This window comes from Canis lupus, chromosome 8 (genome assembly GCF_011100685.1).
Source record: "Canis lupus familiaris isolate Mischka breed German Shepherd chromosome 8, alternate assembly UU_Cfam_GSD_1.0, whole genome shotgun sequence".
NCBI lineage: Eukaryota > Metazoa > Chordata > Mammalia > Carnivora > Canidae > Canis > Canis lupus.
The window spans coordinates 25352384-25367734 of NC_049229.1; the positions used below are offsets into that span (position 1 = coordinate 25352384).

A 15351-nucleotide genomic window follows, 5' to 3' on the forward strand; every position below is an offset into this window, starting at 1 on the left:
AAGCAATTTCATTTTAACAGGTTGGTAGCTGTACTTCCTTTACTCTTTACAAAAACATTTACTTACCATCTGAATGTTACACTTAATTTCAAGGACAAATAAGCAAGTTATTTTTAAGCAAGTTATACTCATAACAATGTAAAGTGTCTCAGTACCGTATTTTGATAAAATGTAGTATTTGAACCAATCTGTTGGTGATCAGAGAAGACAGGAAACCTGCTGATACATATGATTGCTCTAACTTAAGAGGTTGGCAACCTTTAACACTTGTGCCAGATGGTGACACACTAGGACATTTGGATTGGCAACCAGCCTCTGGCAGTAGCTCAACCCTCTCTGTCTTTACTACTATTTGGAGTTATTACTACCGTTCCTGGTCACTGGCATAGGCATGATCAATACAGATCTTGGATCTCACAAAGTCGTTGTGGCCTCCAGGTCTTTCTACCCAACCTGTCCTAAACTCTGTAATAGAAAACAAAAGAAAGGAAAAGATGTTATAAATTCTGAGAAGGGTGGTTTTTAAAATATTATTCTACTGCTGATTATCATAACATCTGAGACATAAGAAATTCAATGTTTCATTGAGTAACATCTTTATCAGTGGCCATCCTGTCTTAGGGTAACAACCACAAAGATAGGGAACTCACAGTCTATCTTTTCATAGCTGAAGCCAAGAGCAATTGACTTCAATTGAAGGTGGGCTTTAGGACTACACAAGTATTGACTGATGATGCAGATGAAAACTTTTGCAGGTATGAAAATTTTCTAAACTTGTTCATTATAAAAGTTAAGTAGAATAAAAAGAAAAGAATGATTTCTGAATTATTTCAGGCTCATTTCCAATATTCCTTGCTTTATTAATCTCTAAAAAATGGACAAAGGATATAAGGATAGAATTACAGACTCCCTTTCATCCACCGTTTAATGTCTGATGTATATATCAATTTCATTTTATTACACTTTTCTGAATTAGTCCAAAGTATAGTAGTTTGCTTGTATAATTACAATAACCTCTTTATTTGTTGCCCCATTTCTCTTTCTATTGTTAAATAATCAAAGGAAATTTATCATAAACAAGTTTGGAATGATGAGAGTGAAAAGTCACCTATCTCATATAGAAAAAAAAAATACACTTAAAAGGAAAAAAATCAAAGTCCCCAAGCAGAAAGAACCAATGATGCTAATGATACCTATATCCAGTTATTTTAAGGCAGGCAATAATTCTGACTGCACAGTTTCAATCAGTTTTTTTTTAATTCTGAGAAAAAAATCCATATTCAGTTGCAAAATATAAGAACATTCTTATTTTATGCTGGCTTCAAGAGGTAAGGCTTTAAGGCTTCTTAAAAACTCATAGTTCCTGTTATTTATGAAAAATTTTAAATTTTGTAATTCAAGGCTTCTTTTAGGAATATCTGCTATTCTGGGTCCATCTTGAAATGTAGGTCTTTTAGAAATACAACCTTTTTTCTTTTTAGAAATATGAAACTCTCATAGTTTAAGAAATTTGATGTGTTTAACTGAGTATAGAACCAGACTGAAGGCAAAATGTCACATTTGTTTTCTTTTTCATTCTCTGATCCATTCTCTACCCAAAAGCTAGAATGACATTTGTAGAATGCAAGCGGGGATCATTATTCTCATTAAACACAGCAATGATGATTTTGTGCATTGGACATGTATTCCTCACCATGCTCTACTGGATATTAAATAGAAGCTGGTCCTTTTTAAAGTGTATATGCTGCCAAAGGAAGCACTAGAATCTGGCCTTTTTATTCTTCCAACCATTCTCATACTGAAATTTTAAATCATCTACACTAGAGCTCTTTAAAAGGATAAAAAATGAAAAAAAAAAGGATAAAAAATGAAGACTGACTCCATGAACATGATTTCACTATCTAGGAAATTCTTTCTCAGGAAGAAAAATAACCTTAGGTTTCAAAAAGTTCTGGAGCTGAAAAGCAGGTTACTCAACTTGCCAAAATCAAGGTGAAGGACTCCTTTAACAGAGTGATAGTTCACTCAACTGGATTTGTCAAACAACAGTTTATTCTTCAAAGTCCATTTCAAAACCTCAACCCTGTTTCCATCAACACTAAAATTTTATATAAGGAACTTTGTCCGTGACAATAAGCTTTACATTGAAAATTCTGCCTTAAATCAAGCTGCAATAATATAAAAAATATCTTGTCCTTAACCTCCCCTTGGCAATCTGTGAGGCCAGTGTCTCTTTACACAGTAATTGATCAACAAGGCTCTGCTTAATCAATAGGTTGTTTTGGTGATGTTTAGGAGGTTTCTCCTTAGGCTGCATCATAGTATCCTTCATCTCTGGCTTCCTTCCCCCTCTTTTTTTATGCTTGAATGATTATCTTTCTTCAGAAGTCTACTTAACTATTCACTCCTCAGAGGGACATAGGGCTGCATTTTTCCTACTTTTCTCTATTACAGTCCTTCCTCCATTATCGTTGTAACTATTTATAACATAAAATAATGTGATTGTTTACCCAATTGTGTTTTGCTAGTTTTCCTTCCACTAGAGGCAATCATGAGGAACTCAGCAACTACTAGGCTATTCTAAATAACTATATTCTCAATGAATGTGGGAAGGAAGCAAGGAAGGAAGGGAAGAAGGAAAGAAGGAAAAAGAAAAAGAAAGAAGAAACTAAAAAAGAAAGAAAGAAAGAAAGAAAGAAAGAAAGAAAGAAAGAAAGAAAGAAAGAAAGAAAGGAAGAAAGAAAGAAAGAAGAAAGAAAGAAAAAAGAAGAAAGAAAGAGAAAGAAAGAAAGAGAAAGAAAGAAGAAAGAAAGAAAGAAAGAAAGAAAGAAAGAAAGAAAGAAAGAAAGAAAGAAAGACACAGAGGGTACAAGGTTTGAAAGAGATACAGAGGATGAAGGTTTGAGTAGGACTGGGAAATTAACCTCCAGAAATATGTGTGTATGTACGTATACATACACATCTACATCCATAAATATCCATATACAACCAACCAGTCAAATAGCATTTATTTGATTGGTTGTTTACTGGAAAATCTTAGCTAACACCAAGCTTCCATAAATTCTGCAACTCATAAAGTCTTGGGAGGAGTTCAAGTCTGATAAGTTTTCTGTGAAAACGTATGTTAATCTATCAATTTGCTGGTGTAGTTTGTAGGGATTTGCTAGGGAAAGCCACAATATTTCTGGTACCTCCAGATATTTGAGTCCTAAGAGAAATATTTCTGATAAACCTCACGGCATCCTTCTGTGAATGTCTTCCTGTTGGAGATACTCCAAATTATGTATGAGCTTAAGGCCAACTGGTCTACTTGATAGAGGAACAGTGGAACTATGTGAAGAAAAACATTGTGCTCTATCCTGTTACAGATTATGAAGATCAGAAGAAGTGATCTAGAAAACAAAGCAATGGTGAGAAAACAGGCAATTAAAAAAAAACCACGAGTCTGTATAGTGAAAGAACTTGCACAGAAAAAAGAAGAAATATTGTACTCAAAAGCTAAAGGTAATGTTCTTTCTGAAGAATACTAATTGATACCTCTTATCATAGTCAAATAACAAAACATGTATTTAAAGATATTAATAAGAGAAAAATCTATAGCTCTGAAGTGTGGGTGTAGGGAAGAGGGGAAGATTTAGAATAGTAACTGACCATCACTAATGTCCCATGTCCTACACAGGAAAAGGAAGGATTTGTGGAATTGATGGCAGTGCAAAAAATCTTCCCAGTGGATTATATGATTGTAGAGCTACTAAATTTGGTTTCTGGAAAAATAGTTTATATAATTATAAGAATGCACTTTTTATAAGGGTCAAAGTGCGTCATGTCATCACTGGAAATATATACTTGCCAGGATCCGCATCAATGTGAATTAGGAAAGTTTTCAAATAAAATATAGGAGAACAGAAAATAAATATTCAAATAAAACCCAAAAACTGCACCTTATGCATATTTAATAGCATAGAAAAATTGAGAACACAAGAAAAGGGCATTTTAAGTACTTCTTAAGAAAAAAGTAACCAGGGGGATCCCTGGGTGGCTCAGTGGTTTAGTGCCTGCCTTTGGCCCAGGGTGTGATCCTGGAGTCCTGGGATCAAGTCCTACATCGGGCTGCCTGCATGGAGCCTACTTCTCCCTTTGCCAGTGTCTCTGCCTCTCTCTCTGTGTCTCTCATGAATAAATAAATAAAATATTAAAAAAGTAACTAGCATATATAGTAATATCCATATAGTAATAAATGGATTTCAAAATTTTAAAATAAGAATATAAATGAGATTTTACAATTTAGGAAACTCCTTATTTGATTATAACAATAAATTCTTATGATTCATGAAAATATCCACTTTCATTGTGCTGGCTCCTAAGCTTAGCACTTTATAAGAATTCAGTGACCATTTGTATTGGATAATATATTTTTCTCTTATTTGGCAATACAGTACACTCTGTGAGGTTAAATCATTTACCCAAGGAAACATATCTGAAAAGAGGCAGAACAAAATACGAATTCAAGACTATTTCTATTCAACCTTGCTGTTTTAAAAGACAACTGCTTAGAGATTCATGAGGGGCCTGGAACCAAAAGGGATGTCAAGTACATTAATTGTCAGGATCAGAATCTATGTAAACAGATATGCACACACATACAAATACAAACATGTATATGCACATATATATATATAACATGCATTTGCATGGATAAATATTTATATGGAAAATATATAAATGTTTAATTGTGTACTCAATTCAAAGCAACAAACTAGGAAGTTCATTTTCTTACTACCTATTTCGGGAGAAAAAGAGACTGAAGATTCAGTGAAATAGAACAAAGAAAATATAATTATGGAAATGATGTGCACAGGAAAATTCATCAGTAAGCACATACCTACATGGTTTTCTGGGCTACTGAAATTAAGAGAATCAAACTAACAGCATATCAAATAAATTCTTATTCTACTTTTTGTTGTTAACATTTTTATTATTGATATTGTTTATCTTTTACTTCAGGCATTTCCATTTGAGTCATAATTTCTTTCTCTCTGCTCTCAGACATGCTCCTTTTCCACTAAACCCATTAATATATTAATAATAGTTATTTTAATGTTCCTTTCTGAGTATTACAACATCTGAATCAGCTCTGAATCTGTTGATTTCTTTTTTCTTTTTTTTCTAAATTTAAATTTTAGGTAATTAATTGGTTTCTGGAATAGAATTATGTATTTATCACTTACATATACATATACATATAACCCTCACTGCTCATCCTAACAAGTGTCCTCCTTAATACTCATCATTCATTTAGCCCATATTTCTCCATTAACCCTCAGCTTGTTCTCTATTGTTAATAGTCTCTTACGGCTTGTTTTCCTCTCTCCTTTTTTTTTTTCTTTTCCCCCTTCACATATGCTCATCTATTTTCTTTCTAAATTCCACTTGTGAGTGAGATCATATGGTATTTGAATTTCTTTGACTAATTTCACTTAGCATATTATACTCTAGAGCATCCATGTTTTTGTAAAGGCAAAATTTTATTCTTTTTGATGGCTGTGTAATATCTCATTGTGTATGTACATTGCATATATATATATATATATATATATATATTCTTTATCCATTCATTTATTGATGGATATTTGGGCTTTCTCCATAGCTTGGCTATTGTTGATAATGCTGCTATAAACATCATGGTGCATGGATCCCTCTGAATCTGTATTTTTGTGTCCTTTGGGTAAATACCTAGTAGTGCAGTTGCTGGATTGTAGGGTAGGAATATTTTTAACATTTTGATGAACCTCTGTACAGTTGTCCTGAGTGGCTGTATACACCAGTTTGCATTCCCACCAACAATGCAAGAGGGCTCCCCTTTCTCTACATCCTCGCCAACATCTGTTGTTTTCTTCTATTGTTAATTTTAGCCATCCTGAGAGACATGAGATGGTATCTCATCATGGTTTTGATTTGTATTTTCCTGATAATGAATGATGTTGAGGCTTTTTCATGTGTCTGTTATAGCCATCTGAATGTCTTTTTCAGAAAAGAGTCTATTCATGTCTTTTGCCCATTTCTTAACTGGGTCAATTGTTTTTTGGGTGTTGAGTTTGATAAGTTCTTTGTAGATTTTGAATACTAACCCTTTATACATACTGACCCTTTATATATATTTTTATATATAATTATAATTATTATATATATATTTATATATATACTAACCCTTTATATATATTTATATGTCTTTGGAACATATCTTCTCCCATTCCATAGGCTGCCTTTTAGTCTTGTTGATTGTTTCCTTTGCTATGCAGAAACTTTTTATCTTGAAGTCTCAACAGTTCATATTTTCTGTTTCCCTTGCCTATGGTAATGTGTCTAGTATGTAGTTGTTATGGCCAAGGTCAAAGAGACTGCTTTCTGTGCTCTCCCCTAGGATTTTGATGGTTTCCTGTCTCAGATTAAGGCCTTTCATCCATTTTTAGTTTATTTTTGTGTATAGTGTTAGAAAGTGGTCCAGCTTCATCCTTCTGTGTGCTGCTATCCAGTTTTCCCAACATTATTTGTTGGAGTGACTGTCTTTTTTCCATTGGATATTCTTTCCTGTTTTGTCAAAGATTAGTTGGCCATGTAGTTGTGGGTCCATTCCTGGTTCTGTCTTCTATTCCATTGATCTATGTGTCTGTTTTTGTGCCAGTACCATACCATTATGATGATTAGAGTTTTAGAATATAACTTGAAATCTGGAATTGTAATGTTTCCAGTTTTGTTTTGCTTTTTCATAATTGCTTTGGCTATTAAAGGTCTTTTGTGACTCCATACAAATTTTAGAATTGTTTGTTCTAGTTCTATGAAAAATACTGATGGTATTTTGATGGGGATCACATAAAATGTGTATATTGCCTTGGGTAGCATAGCCATGTTAACAATATTTGTTCTTCCAATACATGGGCATGGGTTGTTTTTCTATTTCTTTGTTTCCTCTTTAATTTCTTTCATAAGAGTTCTACAGTTTTCAGAATATAGATCTTTTACTTCTTTAGTTAGATTTATTCCTAGATATCATATTATTTTGGTGTAATTGAAAATGAGATTAATTCCTTGATTTCTTTTTCTTTTGCTTCATTATTGGAGCAGAGAAATGCAACAGATTTCTACATACTGGTTTTATATCCTGCAACTTTGCTAAATTCATGAGTTCCAGCAATTTTTTAATGGAGCCTTTCAGGTTTTCTACATAGACTACCACGTTGTCTGCAAATAGTGAAAGTTTGTGTTCTGCAATTATTGCAAAATCTGAATCAGCTCTGAATCTGTTGGTTTCTTTATTGTTCAATAGTTACTTTTGGTTTAATTTTTGTTTTAGGAGTATCTCATAATTTTGATTTCACGCTGGATGTTGAGCATAGGGCAGTAAAGATTGAGGTAAATAGTACTTATAACTCCTCTCCTGTTAGACTCTTAGAGCCAGAGCTTGTGCCAGTCTAGTTAGAAGATTATCTGATTTTGGGTACCATTGCTGCTTTTAGCACCTTCAGCGTACTACAGTTTCATAGTCTTCCAGTGGTGAGCTTCTCTCACCTATGCTTAAAGTAGGAGCTAGGTGTCAGAAAGGTTTCCTAGTGCTTATGCTCCATTTTCAACTTTCAGGAATATATATATATATTTTTTTTTTTAACATTTTAACATTTATATATATCAGAGACAGCTCCAACTCCATGCTCTTGACCCCCTCCAGTGAAATACTGTTGCTTGTTGGTTGATGCTAGGCAACTTCAGTTCTTTGATGGTCACCAAAAAAGTTAAGATTTTGAAGTTTGTCAGCATTTTTTTCATTATTATGTAGGAATGATATTTTTTGCAATACTCTACATTATGAACAGGTGGAAAAGCTCGTCTTTCTTTTTGAAAACAATTTTTTTGGATATATATATATTCCTGTGAAAAAAGTTTAATCATTTAATATGCCACTCCACTGTGTTTGGCTTTTATTGTTTCTGACAAGAAGACTGATATCATTCTTTCTTTGCTTTTTTGTATATAATATGACTTTTTCTTATTGCTTTTAAGATTTTTATATTATTACTGGTTTTTAGCAATTAGGTGATATATCTTGATATAGGTTCCTTGTCATGTTCTTTGATCTAGAAGTTATCTATCAGAAGTGAGTTAGAAAGCTCACTGGGCTCATTTTGATCATTTGCCTTCTTTTGTGGATTTTTGTCTTATACTATAGGTGATCCAAGCAAGTACTTATATTTTAAAATGTATTGTTTCCTGTATTGTGTTAAGTTTCAATTTGTTTAAGGAAGAAGTGTAAATTCAGTGCTTTTAATTTCATCTTGGCTATCACAAGTTTCAACATATATTTGACTGACAAAATGTTTTAAATTTGAGTTGCTTTGAGAATTATTAAGATAAAATTTTCTTTTTTGAGAATTTCTGAGAATTTATATTTTTGTATTTTGTAAATTCTTTTCTTTCATTGGCTTAACCATTTTGATTTTGAATATGCAAGTTAATGGGATTGGTGGAGCTACTTGTAATCCTTGTAAACTTTAAATCTGGTGCAAAACCAAATATTATACATCAAAATAATAAGATAAAGCCACATATTCACCACTTGCCTATCGAGATCTACTGGATGTATAATGAACAATGTTATTAAATGAACTGTCAGGTATTGAGACATATGCTACATTATAGGCAACAATTTATAAAGGGAGGAATAAAAAACAGAAATTAAACAAAAAAATTTGCAATAATAATTTCTCTAGATTGTAATTATTAATTATCAAGAAGGAGTAAACTATAAATACACTTTAAATATTCCATACAGAGTGAGCCACAAAACAAAGAGAATCAACAGCAATTCACTGATTTCTAATTTCTTTCACATTATTGAGACTCAGTTGGAATAAAGATATTAATGTTTTCCTCAAGGCATTTTTTATTCTTATATATGTTACCACCAATACATCATTCAAAAATGCAATATAATATTCTCATAGAGTTCAAATTTAATTAACTTTGAAGCCTTTGAATGAGTTATTTGGTTAAAAATAAAAGAATGGAGGAACTTCTACTTTCTGGCTTCACATGTAAAGATCATAGAAGTCATCACTCTGGCCTAACAACAAGCAAAAAACTGAACAAATTAAAATTAACAAGTATTCTTAGATTTATAAGGGAATTGAAGTCACAAGCCAAAGCACTTCCCCCCAAATTATAGAAATAGACAGGTAGGGGTGCCTTGTGTGACACAGTTGGTTAAGGGTTTAATTCTTGGTTTCCATTCAGGTCGTGATCTCAGGGTCATGAGATTGAGCCCTGTCAGGTTCTGTGCTGAGTGCAGAGTCTGCTCAAATTTTTCTCTTTCCCTCTGGCATTCCCTGTCCTACTCATTCTTTCTTTCTCCCTTTCTCTCTCAAATAAATAAATATTATTATTATTATTACTACTATTATTATTTAAGAGAGCAACAGATACGTTGGTACTGCGCATCACTACCTAGATGTATAGAGACAACATTTTAAAATCTCACTAGAATTAAGGTGTTTTATTTTTCTTTTCTTTTCTTTTTCTTTTTTTTTTTTTTGACATTCAATGCAGATTCTGTTAAGATATACATGTAATCCTAGGGAAACCACTAGGAAAATAACTTTAAAAATACAATGAAGAAAGCATCAAAGAAATGTAAATGTTACCATAGGAAATACTCAATGAAAAATGAAACAAGGAGGAATAGAGGAAGAAGCTAACTGGACATGACACATATATAAAATAAGAAATAAATATAAATCCAACTATATCCAATATAACACTAAATGTGAATAGACTAAATATCCAATTCAAAGACAAATATTTGTATAGGATTAAAAAATATTTACAGGAGGCACATTTTAGATTCAAATATAAAAAAAGATTGAAAGCAAAGAATGGAAAATGGTATATTTACAAACAGCAACCATAAAAATGCTGCAATACCTATAGTATTACAAGAAGAAAGTAGGCTTTAAAACAGAAAATGCTACAAGATAGAAAAAAAACACTTTTTAAACAATATAAGTGTTAATCCATGAGAAAAATATGACAATCATAAACATATGGTACTTGACAAGAGAGCCCTAAAATACATGAAGCCAAAACTGATAATATACAATTAAAAACTGGTAATTCAACAATAAAGATTCAATAGTTCACTTTCAATAATATATAGAAGTAGGCATAAGCTCAACAAATATGTCCGTATCAGTAACTATATTGATCCAAACCATTTATCCTTTTCCCTCTTATCTATCACTGCCAGAATCTTACATATATTCTTCAGATTCCTGATAATAATTAGCAAAATCTATAAATTCTCTTGTCAGTTCAGACTTTAAAATTGTTTGCTGGGGCATTAGAGATCTGGCTCTGAATTAGTGCTAGATACAGACATGTGGTAAAAATGGGCTAGGTATATTGTGTTCTATTGCAAGGAAAATACCTAAGGTGAAGTAATTGCTAGATCTTCAGACAAGATAGGAATAGTCTTAATAAGGGAAAAGCAGAAGTTTCTGTATCCAATATGTGTAGATTCATTTGAATTTTATCAGGATGTCTTCACGATGATTATGTAGGTCACAGCCTTTCTAATAAATAAGAGAAATTTTACTTAGTACCTCCAGAATAGCTGTGAATTTAGCATACTGTATTATAGTACTTGCCATATCATATCAGATTTTGTTGTCTGTTTGTGTGTGTGTGTGTGTGTGTGTTTTCAGTAAGATTTTCAAGATGTAAGATCTAGTAGAATAGTCATAAAAATGAAATCTGGTCCTCAGAATTTGCCCTGAGCTGAGAAGCTAAAACATAACTTGTCATTTTCCTTCTTTGATCAAGTTCCATTGCGAGCAGCCATCCTATCTTAATTCTTGTACAAAATAATGCATCATTCATAGATCATTGTCAGAAGCAAAAACAACTCCTATTATTTTAAATAGGAAAGGAATTACAACAGGCATGTTGGTGTTTACAAAATTAATGGGAGTTCTGAAAGGAAATTCTCAATTGAATCATCTAAGAATGACTTACAAAATAACACAGACTTGCTCTACGGAAGCTTCCATTAGAGTATGCCTAATGCTAGGAGCTGCAGTCATTCCTGACATAACTGCCTCTCCCATCTCAGAAGCCAGAGAATGGATCCTGGAATGAATTTGGCTATGGAATGACTTCATGTATTACTTGCCAGACCTATCAGCCATAGTTGTAGGAAATAGTCTTGGGGCTTAGCTACATCCTCCAAACATCTGTTTCTTAGAAAGAAATTACTGGATATAAATAAGTCTAAAAAATGTACTTCATTTCCAATCTGTTCTGATGGATAAAAGTTAGAATGGAGGGTAACTTTATACCTAATACAGAATATCCAGGAAATAAATAGAATCTGTATGGCATAGTAATGTTATTCCCACTTATCATTTAAAAGTGCACATGAATTATAACTTATTTAATGGTAATTTATTTTGCTCCTGGGACTCCTATTTCCAGGCAATTTTCTTCACAGAATTTGGCCATATATATATTTATTATTTAAAACTTTGTATAAAACATACAGTATTTATATTTCCCTGCAACAAATTTTGCATATAAAATGAACTTTAAAATATATGCAATTACCATGATGCTTTAGAGTCATATTGAATAATTATTCTGAATTATGTTATTACACTTGGGTTGTTGGGTTCATATTTAATCCAAGCAAAAAATATATCTTGATTTTGAAATATAATTATCAAATCATGTAAAATTATATAAGGGAAGCATTATAATGCAGTAGGTAGATCTTATTAATGACTTTTTATGTGTCCATAATTTAGTATTTTTTAATGTTAAAATGAAACATTTTTCAGTGATCCTTAATAACAAAATGAAAAGAGGATATGGACACTATTATGAGTGCTTATAGAAGGTACATTAGTGATTGTTGCTAAGTCCATTATTTCAGTAGGATGCACAATAGTGAAACTCCAACATATTTTTTTAATTAATCTAAGTCGAATAAACTCATGGTAATGATGAAAAAAATATGAGGATAAATAGTCCAAGAATGACATTGACAAGGTGTCTTGTTCCAAAGAGAAAACAAATTTATGTTTCAATAAACTTGTCAAAAGAGTTATGAAAATCTGTCTCCTGTGACTCATAAAAAATGTTAAAATATATTACCACTTACTTGAAAATGCAGTTATAATATTTTGGATTTGAATATGGATTTTTTAATCACTTCCTCCTTGAAATTTGTAGCAGATACAGGTGAATGAAAGCGTTCTTTAAACTTTCTCATTACTAAGAAGATCAAAAATTAAGAAAGCATATGTGTTAGCACACTTTTTACAAATTTTGAATACTTAGGTACTAAGATGGAAATATATATCTTAATCAACATCACTCATTTGTTGTCTGATTGACACAGTTGCTGACACTTGCAATTTTATTGGAAACATTCATTGCTTTCTCTCATATGAGCAATGTGTTGCTTTGCAACGAAAAAAGGTCATTACCATAGAAAAGTCTCTTCTCATGGCCATTGGAGAAGGGAAGAGTGTTTATAAAATACACAAATGGATTGATGCTGATTTTCACAGTAAAGTCCTTTTCATTTTATGGCTTACTGTCACATTGTACCCAGGAAAGTATTTATAGACAATAGAATAGATTGAATTCATGTCAAGAGCAATAGATGATACATATTTCTTAAAGCAAATGACTTTAAAGGAAAAAAATCTCATTAAGTATGTTTTTCATCAGAGATTAATGGATTTCAAGGTTTTTCAATATGCATCTTAATCTCAAGAAAACCACTAGACAGAATTGTATTTTTTTTTTAGTGTTGGGATTTGCTGCCAGTTCCTATGTTACATCAGGAAATTCTTATATTTAGAATGTAATAGTTTTTAATATTGTGATCATTCTATATGTAAAAATGAAATTTAATTCAGAAATTACAGAAGCAATAATTTTGTTTTGATATACCTATAAAATTTCCCTTCTGTTTATAAGTGCACTGCTATTTTTGGCTCATGAACAAATATATTTCAATTCTATAGCCTTTTAATCTTGAAAATGGACTTTCAAAACATGGAGCTGCTGAAAGCTTCATTGTATAGCCTCATAAATAATCACATAATCCATTGGCAAAGACATAGAAATGGAATCGAAATAGCATTTTGTAGGGTTAGTTTAGTTTCTGGTAAATGCTGAAAATTATAACTAAGTTTTTTACAACTATTTTTAGAATACAATTGCATGCAGTTGAAACAAATTCTTTCCCTTGTATACAAGGCATACACCTTAGCATCCCAATGATAGAGAAGGTCACATTTTATTTAGAATAACAAATTCATTTTCTTCTCCAGATTCATAAGGGAATTTGAGTGCTATCTGTTCTGTTGTCCCCCCACCTTTTTTTAAGATTTTATTTATTTATTCATTAGAGACAGAGAGAGAGGCAGAGACACAGGCAGAGAGAGAAGCAGGCTCCATGCAGGGAGCCTGATGTGGGACTCCATCCCGGCTCCACAGGATCAGGCCCTGGACTAAAGGTGACGCTAAACCACTGAGCCACCCGGGCTGCCCTCTCTTGCCCTTTTAATCTTACTTCATATTTCTGCCTGGGTCTTGCTTTGTCTCTCACTCTTTCTCCATGTCTATCTCTTTCTCTTTCTGCCTTTATGATTTTCCTAAATGCTCAGAGAGTAATTTATGGCAAAGTATATTTGCTCAAATTTTGAAATGGAATTAGTGGAAAATATGTTACTATGGCACATAGAAATTTTTAAATATAGAAAGTATATAGAGTCTCCCCATCCCAGATTCCAATTCTGAGTTGTGACTCATTCCTTCAGGTGGTTCACCTGCAGGAAGTAACCACTGACAAACATCTGCCAAATAAAGTTCTAAAAGTTTTATCTGTAAATACCATATACACAAGAAAGAAAGTCTATTATTCTACTACAAGTTAATAGCCACTATTAACATTTGTTAATAATAGCCACTATTAACATAACTCTAGAACTTTTGCAGAGAAAATGTTTATGGACGTATAATAGAAATTCACTGTAGGTAGCATAAGCAAAATGAGGAATTTATGATATGAATACAAGATTTTCATTGCATTAAATTTAAGACTGCAGCTAGGGCTTAGACATGGGTTAGAATCACAGATCAGAATTTTGCACAGTCTTTTATTCAACCTCTGATCTTAGCTTTCCCTGAGTGTTGGCTTTGTTGGTTTCTCTGTTTTCCAAACGAAAAAACAAGTATTATTTCTGATATCTCACAAGTTTACACATTAAAGGTAAAATTAGAGAATAAACTGTCAGATGACATTTTGAGAAAGATGCAATTAGTCCAGACTGGCCAGGATAATCATGGCTGCCTGAATGTATCAGGTGTGGTTGAGCGAAGAGGAAGGTTCTATGATCTATAAACAGGAAATCCCTAAAATTAATCCTGAATACCGGGATGGAGTGATATCTAACTAGAAAGGGCAGCTAATTTTCTGCCAAGAAATAATTCAGTATATACCTTCTGTAATTATTTAATTGTTAACAATAACCTCAAAAAATATGGAGATAAATAGCATTGTTTTTTCAATCAACAATACGTCCTTGATGTATTTGTATCCAATTAATACATTTTACATCCTTTTAATAATCACATAGTATTTTATAATATAAATACATTTCATTAATTAACTAGTTCTGTATTTGCCACTTGGGGTACTTAAAATTTATATCCTTTTAGGTAATTTTTTGTATGTAGCCAGGGTTATTTTCTTCAGATAAATGCTCAGAGAGTAAAATTGATAGATTAGTGTACGCATAGCTTTACAGATTTATATATTATAAAATATCTCCCCTGCACCAGAAATGTGACAATTTGTTTTCTGACCAATATTTAATATGGTACCTATTACTTCCCCACATATTGACACTATTATTATTTTTAAAATTTCTTTGATCCTACTGTGATGTATATTTGTCAATATCTATTTGAAGCAGATATTTTCCTTATTATTTGGCTTTGAAAAACCTGTGGGTTTTTTTTTCTCAGAATCTACAGAAAAGGTATTTTTCTTTGTCTCTTTATTTTATTTCTGCAGCCCAGTGGTAGCTAACTATTTGGGCAAAATATGTACCCACTCAAATAATTGGACTTTTCTCTTGCAGTACTGTCCAAGATGGTAGAAATACAGAATTAAACTATCTCCCTGCTTTACTGTCTGTTAGAGACCAAATGACTTATACAAGCTTCTTGAATTGTTAAACATCTTTGTTTAAATACACAAAAGCAATTAAGCATTCATATATGCCTTAC

The 15351-nt window shown here is 32.2% G+C and overlaps 1 pseudogene; it reads right to left on the minus strand.

Annotated features, from left to right (window-relative positions):
* Positions 1 to 364: 364 nt before the first annotated feature.
* Positions 365 to 15351, minus strand: part of LOC111097260 — a 121294-nt pseudogene continuing 106307 nt past the window's right edge.